The sequence below is a fragment of the Sceloporus occidentalis genome, unplaced genomic scaffold (genome assembly GCF_023333645.1).
Source record: "Sceloporus occidentalis isolate IW3139 unplaced genomic scaffold, rSceOcc1.0.p SCAF_1, whole genome shotgun sequence".
NCBI lineage: Eukaryota > Metazoa > Chordata > Lepidosauria > Squamata > Phrynosomatidae > Sceloporus > Sceloporus occidentalis.
Genome location: NW_028316981.1, coordinates 131,539,688 through 131,560,358, shown reverse-complemented (window position 1 = coordinate 131,560,358; position 20,671 = coordinate 131,539,688). Strand labels below are relative to the sequence as shown.

The 20,671-nt window shown below is 40.4% G+C and overlaps 1 protein-coding gene across 1 annotated transcript in view; it reads left to right on the top strand.

Moving 5' to 3' along the window:
* The first annotated feature begins 840 nt into the window (after window positions 1-840).
* Window positions 841-20,671, top strand: part of ITGB4 (integrin subunit beta 4) — an 85,118-nt gene continuing 65,287 nt past the window's right edge. Inside the window, exon 1 of the mRNA XM_089536069.1 lies at window positions 841-1,038. The gene's annotated coding sequence lies outside the window, so the exon portion shown is untranslated. The remainder of the gene's footprint in view (window positions 1,039-20,671) is intronic.

Genomic DNA, 20,671 nt, shown 5'->3' with positions numbered 1-20,671 from the left:
CCTTGGTATATCTGCCAGGGTTTGGTTCCAGGTTCCCCTTAGATGCCAAAATGAATGGATGTTCAAGTCCCACGATATAAACTTGTGTGATGTCAATTGGTGTCCCGTCTATAAAATAGCAAAATCAAGATTTGCTTTTTGGAATCGGTGTATTCCTGGAATATTTTGAAGCCATTGCTGGTTGAATCCATGGATATGGGTGACAGGAGGGGGGGGGATGACTATATGCAATGTTCAATATTAAAATGTGTCGGGATTTTTATAGGTAGGGGCGCGCGGACTGATAAATCACTCCAATCCTGTATTGCATACTTTTTGCCAGTTTGAAATTTCAAAGAAAAGATCCAAAGAGATTTTTAAAAATCAAATAGGGGGAGGAAAACGGATTTATTCAAAAATAATCCAGGTGACAGAATGATGTATGCAGACAAAATACTGAAGTAGACCAAATCTTATACACTTCTGCACAGTTAGTTTCAAAGGTGCTACAAGATCCCTTTGCATACTGGCAAACTGGAAGGATTCATGCTGTGGCAACTGAAAGGCAAACCAGATTTGCTTTCCTTCCCTGGCTTCCAAATAATCCCTTTTGAAAATCGTTAGTTGCTAAAGTACAGCTGGGTTGGGCTCTGCCTCAACTCCTAACGTCAAGCCTTTTTTTCTTCCTGTGGGTGGGAGGTGGTTTTTTTGTTGTTTCTTTTCAACATGTTTGGGAAGAAGGGAGTATAGGCTTGGCTGCCCAGGCTGTTCTTGCCCATACAGGTGTGCATAACTCACAGGAATGCCAGACAAACCTGAGTCACAGATAGCCCCTTTCACATACACACACCTGGGATGAAATAAAACTGTCTCTGCCCACTTTTTGCTTGCCTGGGTGCTATTTGCCTGGCACAACTTCTCCATATGCCCTGTGTGGAAGAAGATAGCCAGAGGGAGCTCTAAAAGAGAAGCAGCAACAGTTGAAAGAAAGAAAGAAAGAAGCAGGAAAGGTGGAAGGCAACAACTGAGCAGTAACCAGAAGCACTGCAGTCTGCAGAGGTATGTCACATTCACCAGCTTTTCCTTCCTTCCTTCCTGAGGATTTCAACACTTGGCTTCTAAAATAAAGCAGGATTTTTCTTTCTCAGGGATGGGGACACAGTAGGGGGGAGATCAAGGGGAGGGGAAAGCCAGGAAACAGCAAGCCCTGAAGTTTTTCTCCTTTACCCAACTGGAGGAATTTCTTGGCTTGGTGCACGGGTGCCAATTCTCTGGATTTGTGGCACAGAATCTGGACTTTTGACTCGGACCCAAAACTAATGAGGTTTGTGGAATTAATTAATATCTGCTCTTGGCCACTAAGCTTGGCTGTTAATTTTTACTTAACCAGAAGTGACATGGGGGGGGGGGGGGGGTAGGGATTCTTGTGCAGGTATGACACCAGGAAGATCAGGTTAGTGTGTGTGTGTGTGCGCGTGCACACACACACACATGTTGTGTTTTCTAAAAGTTGTGTTTTCTCTTGATCCTGGCATGAGTTGTTGATCAGCCAGTTTGATGTTGCAGAACGAGACATGGGTTTTTCCTTCCTCATGGAAGCGAATCTTTACAAAATGTACTGTATCTACACACACCTGCATACAGAAGCAACATATGCATGCCAACTTACATTATGAAATCACGAAGGGTGTTCCTATTAGTTCTACTTTAAAAAAAAAAGATTCTTCTAGAGAAAAGTGAGGTTTTCCTGGGAGAATATAAGGCAGCTTGACACTGCTTTAAATGCCACGGCTACATGCTATGGAATCCTAGAATTTGTAATCTGTTGTGGCACACAGAACTCTCTGACAGGGAAGGCTAAATCACTCATCAAACTACAGATCCCAGGATTCCATAACATTGAGCCATGGCATTTAAAGTGGTATCAAACTGCATTAATTCTGCAGTGTTGATACAGCCCAATTTGACAGTACAGTATTCCCTGTGTCCCAGGCAAGAGTCTTGTGCTTTTCATAGTTGCCCAGTGGGCAGGTATTCAATCTGTAAATTGCATTCAGGCATGGTGATAGGAGAGGCTACCTGTCATGCAAGAAGTTTGCTAAACACACAGGGAAGAAAAGAAAGGATTTCTCCTGTGAGATGGCAGGTGGAGGTTGTCTTGTTACAAGATTAAACATTTATCAGCTTTTAGGTTTACCGACACATATCCACACCACCTATCTTCAGAGATCTGACTTGTCAGACCAAGAATGTTTAAACTCTGTACGGCTGTAATTGCTGCTTAATTGAAAAAAACATATATTTGCCCAGACTTCAGATTTGTCTTTACTGTGTGTTCAGAAAAAGCAGGGGAGTGAGAGAAGGATTAAGTCAAGCAGCCAATGTGTATGGGAAGGTTTTAAGAGAGACTGAATGTGAGATTAGACTCAATGTCTACCACAGAAAAAGTAGTAAGTGTGGTGGAGTTATAAATAAAATGAAATAACAAGATAAAACGTCAGAAAATAGACAAAATGCATAAAAATGTTAACTCATAGGTCTGGCTAGAATTCACTGATGTTCAAATCAGCCACATAATTTCTGTCTTATGCTAGGGTTCAGCTGTGGCACTTGCAAAGTGGTGATTAAAAAAAAGTGCTTCTCAGCATGTGCATAATACCTTTCGTCTCCCCACTGAGCCAGCCCACAAATTCTGAGATTCTGGATAGGGTAGTGGACTCACATCTAGTTTGGGGTACTATTTTGGATTTCAACAGTGAAATGGAAAAATTCACAAGATACTAATCTTGATTATAACATTAGTTTTATTCATTTATTTTTTAATGAGATGGACAACAGTGGCTTCAACCCAAGAATTATTACAATGTATCCACACAGGATAAATGGGCACCATTTGTATTCATTTATTTGTGCTTTTGATATGAACATTATTCAGTGTATTATTTGGAAATTTTGGCAGGTCCAGAATGCTGCAACCAGAATGCTGACTGGGGCCAGTTAAAGGGAACATATAACTCCCTTGTAAAGACAACTTTATTTGCTACTAGTTTGTTTCCAGGCACAATTCAAGATGGCTTTGTTGTTGTTGTTGTTGTTGTTGTTGTTGTTGTTGTGTGCCTTCAGGTCGTTTCTGACTTAAGGCAAACCTATCATGGGGTTTTCTTGGCAAGATTTGTTCAGAAGAGGTTTGCCATTGCCTTCCTCAGGCTGAGAGTATGTGACTTGCCCAAGGTCACCCAGTGGGTTTCATGGCTGATCTAGGAAGTGAACCCTGCTCTTCAGAGTCATAGAAGATTTTCACATGAGGCTGTTAGTGTTCTTAAATCGTTGATATATCAGACTTCAGCAATTCAACTGTTTTGAAATCATTTTGTAATCATTTATTGCTGAATTCTGATATATCAACGTTTTAAGAACACTAACAGCCTCTTTTGGAATCATCTATCTGTTATGACGATTCCACTACACTTTGGGACGATAAAGGAATGATATAACGATGTCGTGTGAAAATTTTCATAGTCCAACACTTAAACCACTATACCATGCTCATTCTCCCCCCCCCCCCCCCTTTAGGCCCAGATTATTTGAAAAACCATCTCTCCCCATATGAACCTGCCAGAACCCTAAGATCTTTGGCAAAAGTTTTCTTCTGGTCCCACCAGTACCACAGGCTTACTTACTGAGGACACGAAAGAGAGAGAGAGAGAGAGAAACTTCGCAGTGGCTGCTCCCACCCTCTGGAACTCCCTCCCACATGAAGCTAGGCTGGACCCCTCCCTGTTCTCCTTTTGCCCAGAAGGCAAAAACTTTTATTTTCAAGCAGGTTTTTAACATGTATTTGTACCTAGGAAGGCCTCTTATTGGGGTGCCGGCATTTGTATGTTTTTCGTGGTTTTATACTTTTAGCTTCGCATGATTTTAATGATTTTATAGTTTTTAAACTTGATTGATGTAATGTTTTTAATTCTGTTTTAAAAGTTTTATTGTTTTTAAAGTATTTTTTGTGAGCACCTTGGGTTCAGTTTAAGAGAGAGGTGGCATATAAATAAAATAAAATATAGCACAGAGACCCATCACTAACACAATTTTAACACTCTGCCAGTGAATAGAATTTCTGAGGAATTGGCCAGAATCTGAGCAAACTGAAGGTTAACAGTCCAGGTGTGGGAGGAAGAGAATTGCCACACCTGTCTCTGTAAATGGAATCCATTTCTCAAGCAGGCACTCCCTCTGCACAGTAACTGCTAGGTCAGAAGTAGCTACAAACAGTAGTGTGTCCTTCTTATAAGATTCTACACACCTCCACTTTCACCAGCACCTCTGAAAAATTATCCTGTAGTGATCCCCACTCAGCCATGGAAACCCACTGGGTGACCTCAGGCAAGTCACAGTCTCTCAGCAGATGGCAATGGTGAATCTCTTTTGAAGAAATTTGCCAAGAAAACCCTTAGGGTCACCATAAGTCGGAAATAACTTGACAGTAAGCAACACCCCACACAGTGAACATATATCCTTTCACTTCATTTATGGATGCATCTATATGTGGAAATAATGCAGTTTGACACCTCTTTAAGTGTTGTAGCTCCAGCGTATGGAATTCCAGGGTTTGTAGTTTGACGAGGTCTTCAGCCTTCTCTGGTCAAGAGTGCAGGTGCCTCACAAAATGACAGAACCCAAACTTCTGTAAGATGAAGCCAGGGCAGTTAAAGTGGTGTCAAGCTGCATTATTTCTACCATGGAGATGCACCCTTAGATAGGTAAATTAATCATAGGAATATACTTAATGGAGGGAACAAATGAAAGAGATTATAAAAGGAACACAGTTCAGAGGGACATTGCTGTGGTCTGGGTTGCCAAACAGTGTATCTGACAAAGAAATCTGGTCTTTCTGGAAATGGGGTTTTAGATCAAGCTCCATCTCTCTGGGATATGGTGTTCAAGGGTTTCTGGTGTGCCTACAGAAAGAATGGGGCTTATCTCTGAAGTGCCCCACCTTGTGCAAGTTGTTCCATACTCATTGTCCTTTTGTCGAGATTTCCTGCTACCCATTGTTGGCAATGTAAAAAACTTTTTTGCCCATTCATGCTCCAAATGGGCTGGACTTTGCCAAAAGTGCCATGCATGGACCTAATTGAGGGCAAACGTGAAACACGGTGTTCTTCCCCTCACCCCCCAATGAAAGAGATCAAACTAAAGAGTGGCAATAAAAAGTGGATGAAAAGACTGCAAAGGCTTTAAATAAGATAGTAAACCTGGCAGACTCTTTTGTAGACCCGCTGCAACAATGGAAACAGTAGGTAGAGATTTTGGGGCTGTGCAAAACACCCCTAAAGGGAGGCCTGCAGCTGCCTTCATCTGCTTCAGATAGGAGCATGCTGCAGCCCCAATCTGGCCTTTCCAGGGTGCAAAAAGGAGTCGCAAAAAGTGGCTCCTTTTTGCTTCCTGGAAAAAGCATGATAGCCATGGCGCTGCAGCTTTAAGGTATTCCTTTGGTGTGGACGCAGCGCCAGAGGAGCGCTGTGATGTTGCACTGTGTGGAGTAGTATGTGCCTCCAACCTGGGGGTGGAGTTGGGCTGTGTGTCATGTAGACACCATGCCCTGACTCCATCCCAGGCCAGCCTTAACGGATGAATGTCTTTTCAATGGCACAAAGCGTTCATTACTTGCTTCCAAGACTGCCAGCCTAAATGACTGAACTATGCTATCTCCTCAGTGCTTCTAATGAAGGCAATGCAGGGTAATTGTCCCATAGATGTTGATCCAGTTCTATTTGGAATAGGATGACAGAATATCTCTGATTAACTCCCATTACAGGTTTCTCTATCTGCAAAGAATCATAGAATTACAGAATCACAAGGGCCATCCAGTCCAACCCCATTCTGCCATGTAGGAACTCACAATCAAAGCACTCTGACAGATGGCCATCCAGCCTCTGTTTAAAAACCTCCAAAGAAGGAGACCCCACCACTCTTTGAGGGAGTGTGTTCCACTGTCGAACAGCTCTTACTATCAGGAAGTTCCTCCTAATGTTTAGGTGAAATCTCTTTTCTTGTAGCTTGCATCCTTTGCTTCGGGTCCTATTCTCTAGAGCAGCAGAAAACAAGCTTACTCCATCCTCAATATGACATCCCTTCAAATACTTAAACAGGACTGTCATAACACCTCTTAACCTTCTCTTCTCTAGGCTGAACATACCCAGCTCCCTAAGTCTCTCCTCATAAGGCATGGTTTCCAGATCTTTCACCATTTTGGTGGCCCTCCTGTGGACACACTCCAGCTTGTCCACATCTTTTTTGAATTGTGGTGCCCAGAATTGGACACAGTATTTCAGGTGAGGCCTGACCAAAGCAGAATAGAGTGGCACTATAACTTCTCTTGATCTAGACACTATACTTCTATTGGTGCAGTCTAGAACTGGCTTTTTTAGCTGCCACATCATACTGTTGACTCATGTTCAACTTGTGGTCTACTAGGACCCTTAGATCCCTTTCATTTGTCCTCTTGTTAAGCCAGGTGTCCCTCATCCTATATCTCTGCATTTCATTTTTTCTGCCTAAGTGCAATACCTTACATTTCTCCCTGTTGAAATTCATTTTGTTAGCATTGGTCCAGCTTTCTAATCTATTAAGGTCATTTTGAATGTTGATCCTCTCCTCTGGGGTATTAGCCACTCCACCTAATTTGGTGTCATCTAAAAATTTGATAAGCGTGTCCCCAATTCTGTCTTGTGTAGTGGTTAGACCTTTGGAGGAGGACTTCTGTGCATCTGAAGCCAGCAAGATCTGGAATTTTGAGTTAGCAGCATAGTGATGTGTCTGCTTCAAAATATGTGCAAATGATGGTTGGCATGGGATGGACAGGGCAGTAATGGCTCAGAAAGTATTCCTTGTAGGTCTATTCAGAATAGTTCTATTTGAAAGGTGGGACATTTCCAGAATATTAATGTTTAGGAAAGAAAGTATATAGATACAAAGATGAAGCATCTGTACTTGTAAATGAATGCATGTATTTTCCTGTCATTTTTGCTTCTATCTTTATTACCTTCATTTATTACTTCCCTGTGTCAAATTTTAAATTACAAGGTCATCAGGGCAGAGATGCCTCTTTTCGTCTTTTCTCTAAAGCAGCAAGCACATTGGTGGTGCCATCAGTCAGTCTTGAACAGGAACACTCCCTGTCTAGCCACAGAGTAAACCTGGAGGCTTTTGCCTCAGTCATGTACAAATAGCATCTGTCTTTTATCTGGAAATCCCTGTTGTGTTTCATTTCCTGTATTTTCATTTCCTGTATGTTCCTTATGCCCGTTCTAGCTTCTCCTTAATATTTTTTAGGTAAGGCCTGAATTTGTACTACAATCAGACAAAACATTTTGGATGTGAAGAGTGTCTCTAAAGATTTAGTATCATTAAATAATCCTATTGTTATACCATCAGTGCAGTCTAACACAGGGCTCCACAATGTCTATTGTCTTGCAGGTTGTCAGATTTTACTTTGAAACAGAAAATGTTTCTCATTCTTATTCTCTGCTACTTGCTCCCATTGCTCTCTTCTACTTTTCTGCCTTCATGTCTTCTGCACTGCAGCTGGAGCAATCTTCTTTTCCATATCTCTCAATTTGTTGTTGTGTGCCTTCATATCATTTCCTACTTGGCAACCTTGAGGTGATGTTGTTAAAAGTTTTCTTGGCAAGATTTGTTCAGGGGGTTTGCCTTTGCCTTTTTCTGAGGCTGTTAAGAGTGTGACATGCCCAAGGTTACCCAGTGGGTTTCCATGGCTGTGAAGAGATTCGAACCCTGGTCTACAGCGTCACAGTCCAGTGCTCAAACCACTACACCACTATGACTCTTATGTCTCAATCCCCTCCTCCAAATTCCTCCTTCTGATTCATTTCTTCAGAAACATTTTCCTGGGTCATTATAACCTTTATCTCAATCTCTTTCTTTCTCTTTCTCTCTCTTTCTCTCACTTGTACTTCCTCCTACTGATTAACTCTCCTTTTGTATCCTCTAAATCAAACTGACATTTTTCTTACTTTTGCCAAACATCTTCACATCTTAAGCCCCTCTATTGAAGTAATCAGAGGTTCATTCAGAGGTTATTTTAAGAAATGCATTGTATGGGTGTGCAAATACTGTTTACCTTTTGTGAATCTCTGCCATGTCTCAAGCAGAACATTTGGTGAGGAATATGCATTGTGCTTTTCTGGACAGCCCTGCAGCTTTGGCTGTGTTAAATGACAGGCACAAGGGGTGAAAAAAGCAGCAAGATTGATTTTTTTTAGATTGCTGTGCTCAGAATTCCCCAGCCAGCAAAGTTGAGAGGTGTCATCCAAAAAAGTAACTTTTCTGTGCTCTGTGAAGCAGCTAGGTATTTTCTGCTAAAGGTTTAGAAAATAGTCCTGCATTCTGTGAGGCTTTTAGTGGATAGATGAGGAGCAACTTCATTCCCTAGTTTCCTGTCTTTCTAACAGACCCACTCCCATTGTTCTACCCATGCTTATATTTCAATCCTCCTCCCACTCAATGTTCTATAAATATATTAACTTTTCCTCCAGAGGCCCTTCCTAAACAAACTGGGACAAGCATTCAGTATTTTGCAAAGGAAAAAATGCAACTGCAGCAAGACATGCCAGATAACCCATTTGCAATACTATGTGTTATCACCTTGAGAAAGATGATACATGAAGGTGAATGTCTAAGGGATAAACTGAATATAAGAGATCCAATAATGGATTATATAAACTGATCCATACTTTACTTCTTTTTATCTTTTAATAGCATATAGCAATTTTGGGAACAGTCAGAAAACTGGCAAGAGGATGGGTAGGAACCTGACAGATAATATTAGAACAGTTCTGAATATATTAGATGTTTGTAAAAAGAATAATAACTGCAAATTGGGGGTGGTCTTTTTGGATCTAGAAAAGGCCTTCGATAAGATAAACTGGAACTTTATGAATATAGCGTTGGAAGAAATTGTTCTAGAGGGGAAATTTGCAAACAGGATACAAATGATGTACAGAAACCAAAACACGCAAATTTTAGTCAATGGAGAGAGAACAAGACCTTGTATAATAAAAAAAGGGACTCGGCAAGGCTGCCCCCTATCCGCCCTGATATTTATTATTTTGATAGAAATGTTAATTAGAAAAATAAGAAAAGATAAATTAGTGCAAGGGGTAAAAATTAATAACCAGACCTATAAGGTTCGGGCGTACGCAGATGATTTAGTTATTTTTTTTTTTTGAAAACCCAAGCAAGAGTATTGAAAGATTGCAAGAAATATTAGATCAATTTTGAAATTTGACAGGATATACAGTAAACAACAACAAAAGCGGAATTCTAACTAAAAAAATATCAGGACAAGAAAAGGAAAATTTGGAAAAAAAGACAGACATAAAAATAATTAGCAAAACTAAATACTTAGGTATAATAATTACAAAAGAAAATGCAGATCTCTACAATAATAACTATATTAAAGTATGGAAAGCAATAAAAGAAGATCCTTAAAAATGGAATAAACACCTATCACTGTTAGGTAGAATTGCGGCTATACAGATGAATGTTTTGCCAAGAATGATGTTTTTATTTCAAAATTTGCCAATCTTGTTAAACAAACAACCATTTAATTTATGGAAGAAAGACATTCTTAAGTATATATGGCAGGGGGAAAAAACCATGTATAAAACTAAAAGCTATGTATGACCGTAAAGAAAGAGGAGGACTGGAGTTTCCCAATTTAGAAGTTTATTTTTACACTTGTGCATTATCCTGGGTGAAAGATTGGGTCAATTTATCAGAAAAAAGACTACTTGATTTAGAAGGTTATGATTTATCCAAGGGATGGCATGCATATCTTTGCTACGAAGATGTAAAAGGATCAAAAGAATTTAAGGATCATTATATCAGAAAGCCCCTTTATAGAGTGTGGAACAACTATAAAAGACATTTTTATAATAAATTACCTATATGGTTTTCATCTCAGGAAGCTTTGAGTAGTAAGGAGAATTTAACAAAGGGGATATGGCTAAAATATGAGGATCTTTTAGTCAGTAAGAAAGAAGAAATACGACTAAAATCAATACAAGACTTAAAGAAAGAGGGGAAAAACATCCCATGGTTTGTATATTTACAATTAACAGAAGACTTTTAAAAAGGCATAACTCAATATGGAATAGAGAAAGAAGTAAAAACATTAGATAAGATAATGACAGGTGGTGCAAAAGGGATGATATCAAAATTATATAAAGTATTGTTAGATACAGAATTGGAAGAAGAAGTTATAAAAACCAATATGGTAAACTGGATACAAGATTTTAAAAGAACGATACCACTAGCTTATTGGGAAAAATCCTGGATACTTACACATAAATACTCAAAATGTAATAATTTAAAATAAAATTATCTTAAAATCTTTTATAGGTGGTATCTAACTCCTGCCAAATTAGCAAAAATTACAAGATCAAAAGAGAACAAATGTTGGAAATGTAACAAAAAGACAGGCACAATGTTCCACATATGGTGGAAATGCAAAGCTGCAAAAAAAAAAAAAAAAGGGGGGGGGGAGAAAAATTGCTAGAGTGATAGAAAAGAAACTGGATTGTAAGTTACCATTTACCCCAGAATTATGATTACTCAATATAATGGAAGATTTAAGTTTAAATTTGATTGGGGAAAAAATTAACATATTAATTTATCTGATAACTGTGGCACAAACAGTATACACATGCCACTGGAAGTGTAAGGAAGGTCCTACAGTGGAGGAATGGTTTATTAAAGTTCAAGAATTTGCAATGATGGATACACTGTCAATGATGGATAAAGGAGACTCAATTCAACAACACAAGAAAAAATGGAGAAAATAGTTGAACTCTGGGGGTAAATTCTGAAGAAAAGACTGTTTTGTTTTGTTTGGATACTCAAAAAGTCCCGGTACCATTGTTATATTCTGATGTTTAGATTTTTGTATTCTTGTATCAATTTAGTGTGTGTGTGTGTGTGTGTGTATTAAAAAAAACCTGGCAAGCGGAGAGTGCTAAACTTTGCTCACCAGCCCCCTAACAGTTCAAATCAGAGCCCTATACCCTGCAACATTTTTAAAAATCTAGAAGAAAAAATTGTTGGTACATAACAATCACATCCAGTTTGGCTCTAATAGGCACTTAATACCTATACCGTTTCTGCAAGTGCTGGCCAAAATGCTGGATTTCTCATAGGTCCAATTTGTTGATGTTAACACATGCCACTTTCTAGATTTCACAGGACATACAACCTGTATGTTGATCCACATATGTAACTCTGAAAGTCTGCATAATTTCTCACCAGTTATCAAAATGTGAGCATATAGTGGTGTAGGAGACTATGTATTTTAGACTTGCAATCTTATTTGTTTGTTTAGACGTAGAGCATTTCTTCTCACAGGGTTCTAGGAACTGATAATCAGGAGGAGGAGGTGATAATCAGTCTGTGACTGATAACCAAGAAGAATTAGGAAGACAGTATTAGCATGTGTCAAACCCAACAAACAGCAAGCAGAGAACAGATGGCAGTCGTTTCCACAGTGGCCTAGAGACCAAAGGGTTCAGAGAGCCTGAATTCCTTTAATTAACTCTGTGCCATTACCTGAATGAACTCTTGAGGGATGAAGAGAGGGCTTACAGGGCTCATGAACATAGAATTCAGGAGGAGTGTGGGCAAAATGTCCTATTGTCCGGCAGCCTAGCAAGGCCACCACAGAGACAGAAAACAGTCCAAAGACAGAGCAAGGAGAGAGGGGAGGGATGTAAACACACTGAGCCCTTTCATATCTGCTAGGATTTGAGCATAACAAAAGAGCTGTTGTATCATTTGCTTGTAGTAGCACTGGCTGATTCTTGCCTGGCACAAGGAAGAGTTCATCTTGCAGTAACACACACGTTTTAACAGCTGCCATCCAATTACAAAAGTCCAAAGACACAGAATAGGGAGGTCAAAAAAGACCCTAATGAATGTGCTGGAAGGAAGGAACTGGGAAGGTCTTTGCAGGGCATCGTTTCATTTCTGATCTTTTCTCTCTGACTGTGATTCTTGTTTGGGTCAGAGTCTTTTTCACTATTGTGTTGTGTCACAAGGTACAAGAACTCACAACTTAAATTTAATTTCTCCTACACATGCAGTTTCTCACTTGAGCACAACAATACTTTAGCAAAGGCAGTCCTTCCATTCCATGCTAAGCCATTTGTCCACCTAGCTCTCAGATGTCAAGGCCAGGGATGGGCAATTGTATCGGGGGCATGATCCAAACTCTTCTCACTCCTGGTTTTGATATTCAGCTGAAACAGCCATTTTAAAAATCATTTTGAGTGTTTGGGGCAGGGGTGAGGCTAGGAGAAGGGACAAAATGAGGGCACTACCCTTCAAGTAAGAATTTTGCTCCCCAAAATGATTTCTTTTCTTTAGACCCTTAGTTTCTAATATTGCAGTAACTTAAAACCTCAGCTGATCGTTTAGAAATACAATGTAGAGAATCCAAAGATGCCTACATTGTATTGAGAAGGGCAGCAAAGTTATATGAGGAATGACTGAGGAGCTGGGTATGTTTATCCTGCAGAAGAGAAGATAGAGAGGTGACATGATAGCTATCTTTAAATATCTTGAGGGATGTTGTATCTCCAGGGATGTCTTGAGGGATGGAGCAAGCTTGTTTTCTGCTGCTCCAGAGATTAGGAACCAATGAATTCAAATTACACGAGATTCCACTTAAACATTAGGAAGAACCTATTTACTGTAAAAGAGGTCCAAAAGTGGAATATTCTGCCTCAGAGAATGGTGGATTCTCCAGCTTGAGAGGTCTTTAAATAAAGATTGAATGGGCAGTTTTAAGAAGTACTTTAGTTGTGTCTTCCTGCATAGCAGGGAGTTGGATAGGATGGCCCAGTGACCCCTTCTGACTTGAAGTTTCTGTGATTTTAAGTTTCTGTGAAAGAAAATGGGGCAGGCAAAGGAACCAAAGGAATGCAAGCAAAGTAAATAGACGAGTTCTAGGTGTAAGCAATCTTCAGGCTCACTCTCTACAATACTAAAAATGTAGGGGCTGGATGAAAATTTCATGGTGAGGAGCAGAATACATATATGAGGGGGTAACCAACTCATTTTGTTCCTCTCCCATAAGCACACCTTTAGTTTGGGAGAACAGTGGAGGAGTATGAGGACTCAATGTCATGTTTTCATGGCAGCTTGGGTGTTGGGGACCAGATTTTGGCTGAAAAATCAGTGAACAAAATAAATAAAAACAAAATTTGTGAGTCTCCTAGTGAGCTTTGTGTGGCACAAATGACCACCAAGTAAGTACTTAAGATGTGGCATATGGACCAGACTTTCTCCTTCCCTAGTTTTAGGCCAATATGCCATGGTGATTTGAGCAATGAACTAGGATACTGGGAGACCAGGTTCCAGTTCAGTCATGGAAACCCAGTGGGTGAACTTGGGAAGTCACACTCTCTCTCAGCCTCAGAGGATGGCAATGGCAAATCCCCTCTGAAGAAACTTGCCAAGAAAGCCTCGTAATAGAGGTTCACCTTAGGGTCGCCATGTGTCAGAAATTACTTGAAGGTAACAAAGGCCCATTACAGACCGCCCAAAAGGGGCGGTCTCAGGCCGCTGCAAGTTGCAGCGTGGAGGAGCCGCAGCAGCCAAACCGCGCAACTCCTCTGCACTGCAAAAAAGGAGCGCGAAAATCACGCTCCTTCCGGCAACCCGGAAGAGACGTCACAAGTGCCAAAGCGCGCACTCATGATGTCTCTTCTGGGTTGGGACGTGCGGACGCAGAGCGTCCGCTACGTCAAGACGGCGGTGCCCATCTGTATAGGGCGCCGCTATCTTGACGTATCGGTTACGTGCGAGGGGCAAAGTTTTAGTTGACTCTCTAGGATTTCCATTGGGAGTCTTTCCCAGACCTGGAAATGCTGGCTATGGAATGTGTGTGCTTTGCTATTATGCATGCCCACAGCCTCCGATTTAGTGAATAATAATAATAATTTAAAAAAACATTACAGAAGAAATGCAAACAGGAAAGAACCTGCACTTTGAACTCTGTTTTACACCTGGCCTCACCCTGTTCCCCTGGAAGAGTGAAAGTTAGGGAAGGAGCTAAACAACTGGCATGAATCTATGCTCTTTGATCTTTCCTTTGATGTTTGGTCCTATGTGGTCCAAGTTGAAACTTTCAAACTTGTTTAGTTTCCTTAAAAGAATGAAAATGAAAATAAAGACTTAAGTCCAATGGTTAGTAATCTACATTGGAGAGGACACATTAAATCAATGGGAACCTGGTAAATCAATATTTATGTAAGTTCCACTGATTCAGTGGGTTTACTTCACCTACAACTAACATCACACTTCAAGGCTAATGTTTAAGGACTCCAACTTCAAGTAAGAGAAACTTTATTTTAATATTATTTATTTACATTTTAGAACAGAGGAAGAAGAAAACCTCTTTTAAATCCTAAAAGAATCAATTTCTGTTCTCATGGAACCACAGAATTGTAAAAGTTGGACAAGACTGCAAAGACCATCTAGTTCTAGTCCAACCCCCAGCCATGCAGGAATACACAATTACAGAATTCCCAAATTATGGCCTTCCAACCTCTGTTTAAAGACCTCCAAAGATGGAGAGTCCATCCCTCTCTAAAGCAGTCTGTTCCAGTGTCAAACAGCTCTTATAGTCAAGAGAGTCTTCCTAATATTTGGGTGGAATCTCTTTTCTTGGAATGTGAATCCATTGTTAGTGTTCTAGACTCTGGAGAAGCAAAAAACACTCTTATTCTATCTGCTACATCAGTGGTGGCAAACCTATGGCACACGTGCCAGAGGTGGCATGCAGAGCCCTCTCTGTGGACACACATGCCATCATCCCAACACAGAGTTCACTAGATTTTGTCACTAGAAAGCCAGAGGGATGTGGCACTTTGCAATAAATAAGTGGGTTTTGGGTTGCAGTTTGGGCACTCGGTCTCTAAAAGGTTTGCCATCACTGTGTTACATGATACTTCTTTATGTATTTAAATATGGCTATCAGATTACCTTTCCATCTTCGCTTTTCCAAACTGAACATACCCAGCTCTGAGCAAGGTCTGATGCATCCAGTTGCATGTGCTTTGGTGTGCTTCTCACATTAGTGATTCAGACACACATGACCATGCAGGTGTAAAACTATTCCATAATGTGAAAATTACCATGGTAGTCTGGCCCTAAATATGCCTATAGAAGACTTATCAACACACCTATTCTTGGATGTGCATTGGGCTGGAGCATTTCACATTAAAATGAAATATTTGCTTGTCCTGAGCCAATAACAGTTGTAGAGTTGAAGAGACCACAAGGGCCATCCTGTCCAAGTCCTTGCCATGCAGGAACTCTCAATCAAAGCATCCCCACTGACAGATGGACATCAAGCTCTACAGTTCTTTACAGAGTATGAAACAAGATATAAAATAATACTATGCCCATAATCTATCGAAGAGTTGGCTTCACTCTCTTTTCTCACCTGGAATTTCTCATGCATGCACAGCAATACTGACATCATTGTGATAAAAAATGGGACTCTTAATTAGGATCAGCTTAATGATTTATGAAAATTCTTTCCATTTTCTACAGAGGGAGAAGCTGAAAAGGGTCACATCAGAATTATTAAGTGCCTCTTGCAGCCATTAACTCCTCAGATTAAGGTTTTTTTTAAGTTCACATTTTGTCATCATTCTGTCTAGACTGGGGAAGGTCAAGGTTCTAAAGCTGCACATCCAATTACAATCAGCCTTCCATATCACTCCCCAAAATATAAATTCTATAAAGCAAACCTTGATTGTGTCATTTTATATAAGGGACACCATTTTACTATTCCATTGTATTTAAAGGGACTTGAGCATCCACGGATTTTGGTATCCATGAAGGGGGGGGGGGTGTCTTGGAACCAAACCCCAGCGGATACCAAGGGCCCCCTGTAGAAGGATCAAAATAAATGCTGGATGTGAACAAAAAGCCTGTTAATCATTTTATCTTCCTAGCAGTGTACCTGTGCTTGTTGCTGTGTGCCTACAAGCCATTTCTGACTTATGACAACTCTAAGGTGAACCTATCACAGGGTTTTCTGGGGCTGAGAGTGTGTGACTTGTCCAAGGTCACCCAGTGGGTTTCCCTATGCTATGCACTTTCAGAAACAATTTTAGGAGCTTTCTTCCTAAATTTCATCTGGAACAATCACACAGCCAAAGAAAGAACACAACAAAAGCAAAAGTCAGAACATTCCTGAGTTGCAACTCACTTCCTTATTAAATTCTTCTTGTCTTTCTCCTTTTGTGTTCAGAGGCTTATATTTGATTTGGACTTTAAAGTGTATTGTCTGACTGTGGAATAACTGAGGTCATTCTTATAGCAGCTGAGGTGGGTTTTGTGGGAAATCCAGCAGTTCTCTGCATCACTACCACTCAAACAAATGGGACTCAGTGGACTGCTGCTGGGAGGATTTGAACACAAAATGCATTCAACTGTATACTCCCTCTCCCCAATTCTTGTGTCTTTCTGTTTTTGATTGACATTTAATTACATTATCAGCAGTGAAGTATGCTATCAGTTGCAAATTTCCATAATGTAGGCCAGGGGTAGGCAACCTGCGGCCCGCGGGCCAGATGAGGCCTGGCGAGGCCTTGGGACCGGCCCCAGCCCGGTCCTGCCGCCGATTGCCGCCGGGGCCTTTGGCCTCTCGCGCGCAAGGGCAAGGGGGGCAATTGTCTATAGATGCCTCAGAAGCATGCATTTATATTAACATTTTTTTAAAAATCAACAATTTTTTTTGTGTGCCCTCCACTTTTTTTAAAAAAGTGTCCACCATTTGAAAATGTTGTCCTACATTTGTCCCGGTTTATTTATTTATTTAATTTTTTAAATTATTTAATTATTTATTTTTTTGGCTTCAGCCCCCCAGTTGTCTGAGGGACAGCAACCCGGCCCCCGGCTCAAAAGAATTGCCTACCCCTGATGTAGGCTATAGTCCTATGTACACTAACCTGGCAACAAGTACCACTTAATCCAACATTAATAAAACAGCAAAAATCTATGAAGATATGTAGAGCAGATGGTACTATGAAGATGCTGGATTAAGTGGTACTTGCTGCCTGGTTAGTGTACACAGGACTACAGCCTAAATTATGGAAATTTGCAACTGCTAGCATCCTTCACTGCTGATAATACAGTAAATGTCAATCAAAAACAGAAAGACACAAGAATTGGGGAGGGTGAGTATACAGTTGAATGTATTTTGTGTCCAAATCCTCAGGTGCAAGGACATGTGCATTTTACATATTACCCAATTTTAGCATCTTTTCTGAACAGCTCTAATAATTTGTATTGTGCCCTTTTTTCAAATTCTGTTAATGAAATTACTATTAAAGTATCAAAATGTTGCATTCTAGGTTCTTCTATTATGAAACAGCTGGTTAAACCAGCTGATTAATCAATTAATTTAATCAGTAATTAATGTAATCAGTTAATTAATTAATCATTAATTACTTAATTTATCACCAATAGTAGCAGGCTCCATCAGGTTTTTATGGAAGACACTTGTTTCTACCATTCCATGTGCCTATGCTGGAATGCTGTTGGACTTGAATTTGTACCTGTTTCATTTTGTACATTTACTTTTCTAGCTGTAAAGGCTGGTCTATGTTCATAATAATGTTATACATGGGTCTATATTAAAGTGTCTTATAATGCAGATAAACAGTCCAGTGTCAAATAGACATTTATCCACATACATCCAGTTATTGTGGAGCACTGACATCAGCCTACATGATTCTTCATGTGATTTTCCCATCAAAATGGCCCGCCTTCTGACCACTTTTTGCATTTCAGCTTTTTTTCTAATGTGTCAAAACAATCTGTGCAGGAAATTGCTGTGCAGTTTTAACAGGCAAGCTGTATACACACAATGGAAATGCCATTCATGTGTTCAGAGATCATAAATAGGGATTTTGATATTATTATTATTATTAACCTTTATTTATGAAGCGCTGTAAATGTACACAGCGCTGTACATACAATCTTTTTAATTAGACGGTTCCCTGCCCTCGGGCTTACAGTCTAAAAAGACATGACACAGAAGGAGAAGGGAGCGGTGGAGGGAAAGGGTAAGAGGTACAGCAGTTCCTCTCTCCCTCCAAGGCCTGGACCAAGGCAGATGGACTGGAGGGAGGACTTGGCTTCATAATGGATGGTTAATCATTTTCCAGGGAAAATACATACTCTCAAGTAGGATAATGCATATACAGTACATAGCAATACAGGAAATGGTTTGATAAACAGACAACAAAAGAAAACCAAATAGCAAGGGACAATTATGCAATGCCTGGGAAGGCTACTCTGAACAGGATGGTTTTCAACTCCGTTTTGAAGCTGGTTAAAGAAGTGATGGCTCTTGCTTGTGGGGGAAGAAGGTTCCAGGAGTGAGGGGCAGCACGTGAAAAGGGGTGAATCCGGGATGGGGCAGAGGAAATCCTGGGCTGAGACAGTAGACCTTGACTACCAGAACGGAGGCCCTGGTGGGAAGGTGAGGAGAAAGAAGGTCTGATAAATAAGGAGGGGCCAGTCCATGGAGGGCTTTAAATGTCGACAGCAGGAGCTTATACTGAATGCGGAAAGGGAGGGGGAGCCAGTGAAGGGATGCCAACACAGGAGAGATGTGGTCAGAGCGGTGGGTGGAAGTGATAATGCGTGCAGCTGAATGCTGAACAGAGATTAAAGGACGGAGGTGAGAAAGAGGAAGTCCAGCCAGGAGGACATTACAGTAATCAAGTCGTGAGATCACTAGGGCATGGACCAGGATCTTGGCAGGAGAGGCAGAGAGATATGGTCGGATTTTTTTTATTTTTTTATTATCAGACTACAGTTTGCTGTGTAGTCTGATAATAATTTGATACTGCATTCCGGTCTCTGAGAAAAATAAGCATGTAACCAGTTCTGTCCAGATTTGTACAAAACTGCTTGTGCACTGATATCAGATGAGCACCATGCACAATGGTGTTACATAAGTAGAACTGTAGATGAGTGCAAGTATAGGTGTAATGTTCAGATGGGGAATCTTCTATCCTTACAATGTTAATAATCTACTATTGCCATCACGCCGCACAATCTGCTATATTTGATAGGGCTGATGGAAATTAACTTGAACAACCTTTGAAGATCCACATGTTCCCTAACCCTGATGTAAATCTATAGAGAGAGACTAGAGAATACACATATCGGTGTCAAGCAAGATACGAAGGATAACATCCTCCGCTAGACTAATTTCTCTTCTATAATGAGATTTTCACAGATATATATGCCCCAGCAAGATAGGCCTGTCTTTACCTTCCAGTGACCACACACAAAGCAAAGCCACTAAATGCAAGGTGTATATGTGAAGAAAAGTATGTGCTATGACAAACAGATGTCTCTCACCACTTGAAGGGATGCTTCTCTTAAGTATGTGCTAAATACACCATCAAATGTGACCATGCAATTGCCCTAGTTCCAAGCAAAGCAGTGTTCTCCCATGCCACATTATGGATTGGTTTTTAGACTGTCAGAATAGACTAGGAGAGTGACATTTGAACCACCACTGTGATTAACAGTTGACAGCAACTGGAACAACACGAGGTGAATGTCATTGAAAGGATATAAATATTATCTCTCAAGGTAACTTTACAGAGAGCCATTGTCCTGAACAATTTACAGTTAAGACTGAGAGATTGTTACACCACAGACTCAAACTTGCAACAGTTCTGCTGTTTGGCAGCACTACTATTTATTCAGTGATTCTGATCACTTCCCCTGAAGCCACTTATACACATAAACATTGTGCAATTTGGCACATGTCCAATCAATATAAACAACAAAAGAAAGTTCATTCTCTCTTTCAGCAGTTATTTCCTTCGTTTCCTATGAAAAATCTCCAATAAATTCATGAGATTGGGAAATGGCTGGTGTGTTTATGCGCATGTAAGTTTTGCATCCCACAAGAGAAAAATACAATCCACTTATTCAACTTCCTTCTCCATGCCCTATCTTGGTTGCCCTCCTCCATCATCCCCATGCCAAACCCAAACTCCAGTACGTGGTCTTTCTCTTCCACCAGCGGATAAAGGCTTCCAAGGTAACACAAGGCATGCAGATTGCACTGGTTTTCTGTTCTGGTGTAAACAGAGGTGAGAACACACTCTTAAGGCTTAAACCATAGATCAGCAACTAACTGTGGGGGGTGAGCGAGCCATGTTAACTTCCTAGGAAATTTGGAGATCTGCACTGTACTTCCCCACACACAAAAACAAAAATATTTCCCTCTAGGAGGTATAGGGGCATTTTTGTAATTTTTGTAATTTTTTTTTACTTCTTGGCTCATTTTAGGCCCAGGGGAGCACCTTTTCCCCCCTCTTTCTTTCTTTCTTTCTTTCTTTCTTTCTTTCTTTCTTTCAACTTCTCATTTTATTTTATTTATTTTAAAAAAGAAGAAAAGGAGGGAGGGAGACTGGGGGAGAGAACAAAAACTGCCATGGATGAGGCACATGTGGTCCATAGGCTGCACTTTGCCCATTCCTGACTTAAACAAATTGCCCTAGGAAATGTGTGTCTAGGACATCTTGTACAAACTTCCTCTAATGCTGCTAGCTTTTAAAAAGCAGAATAA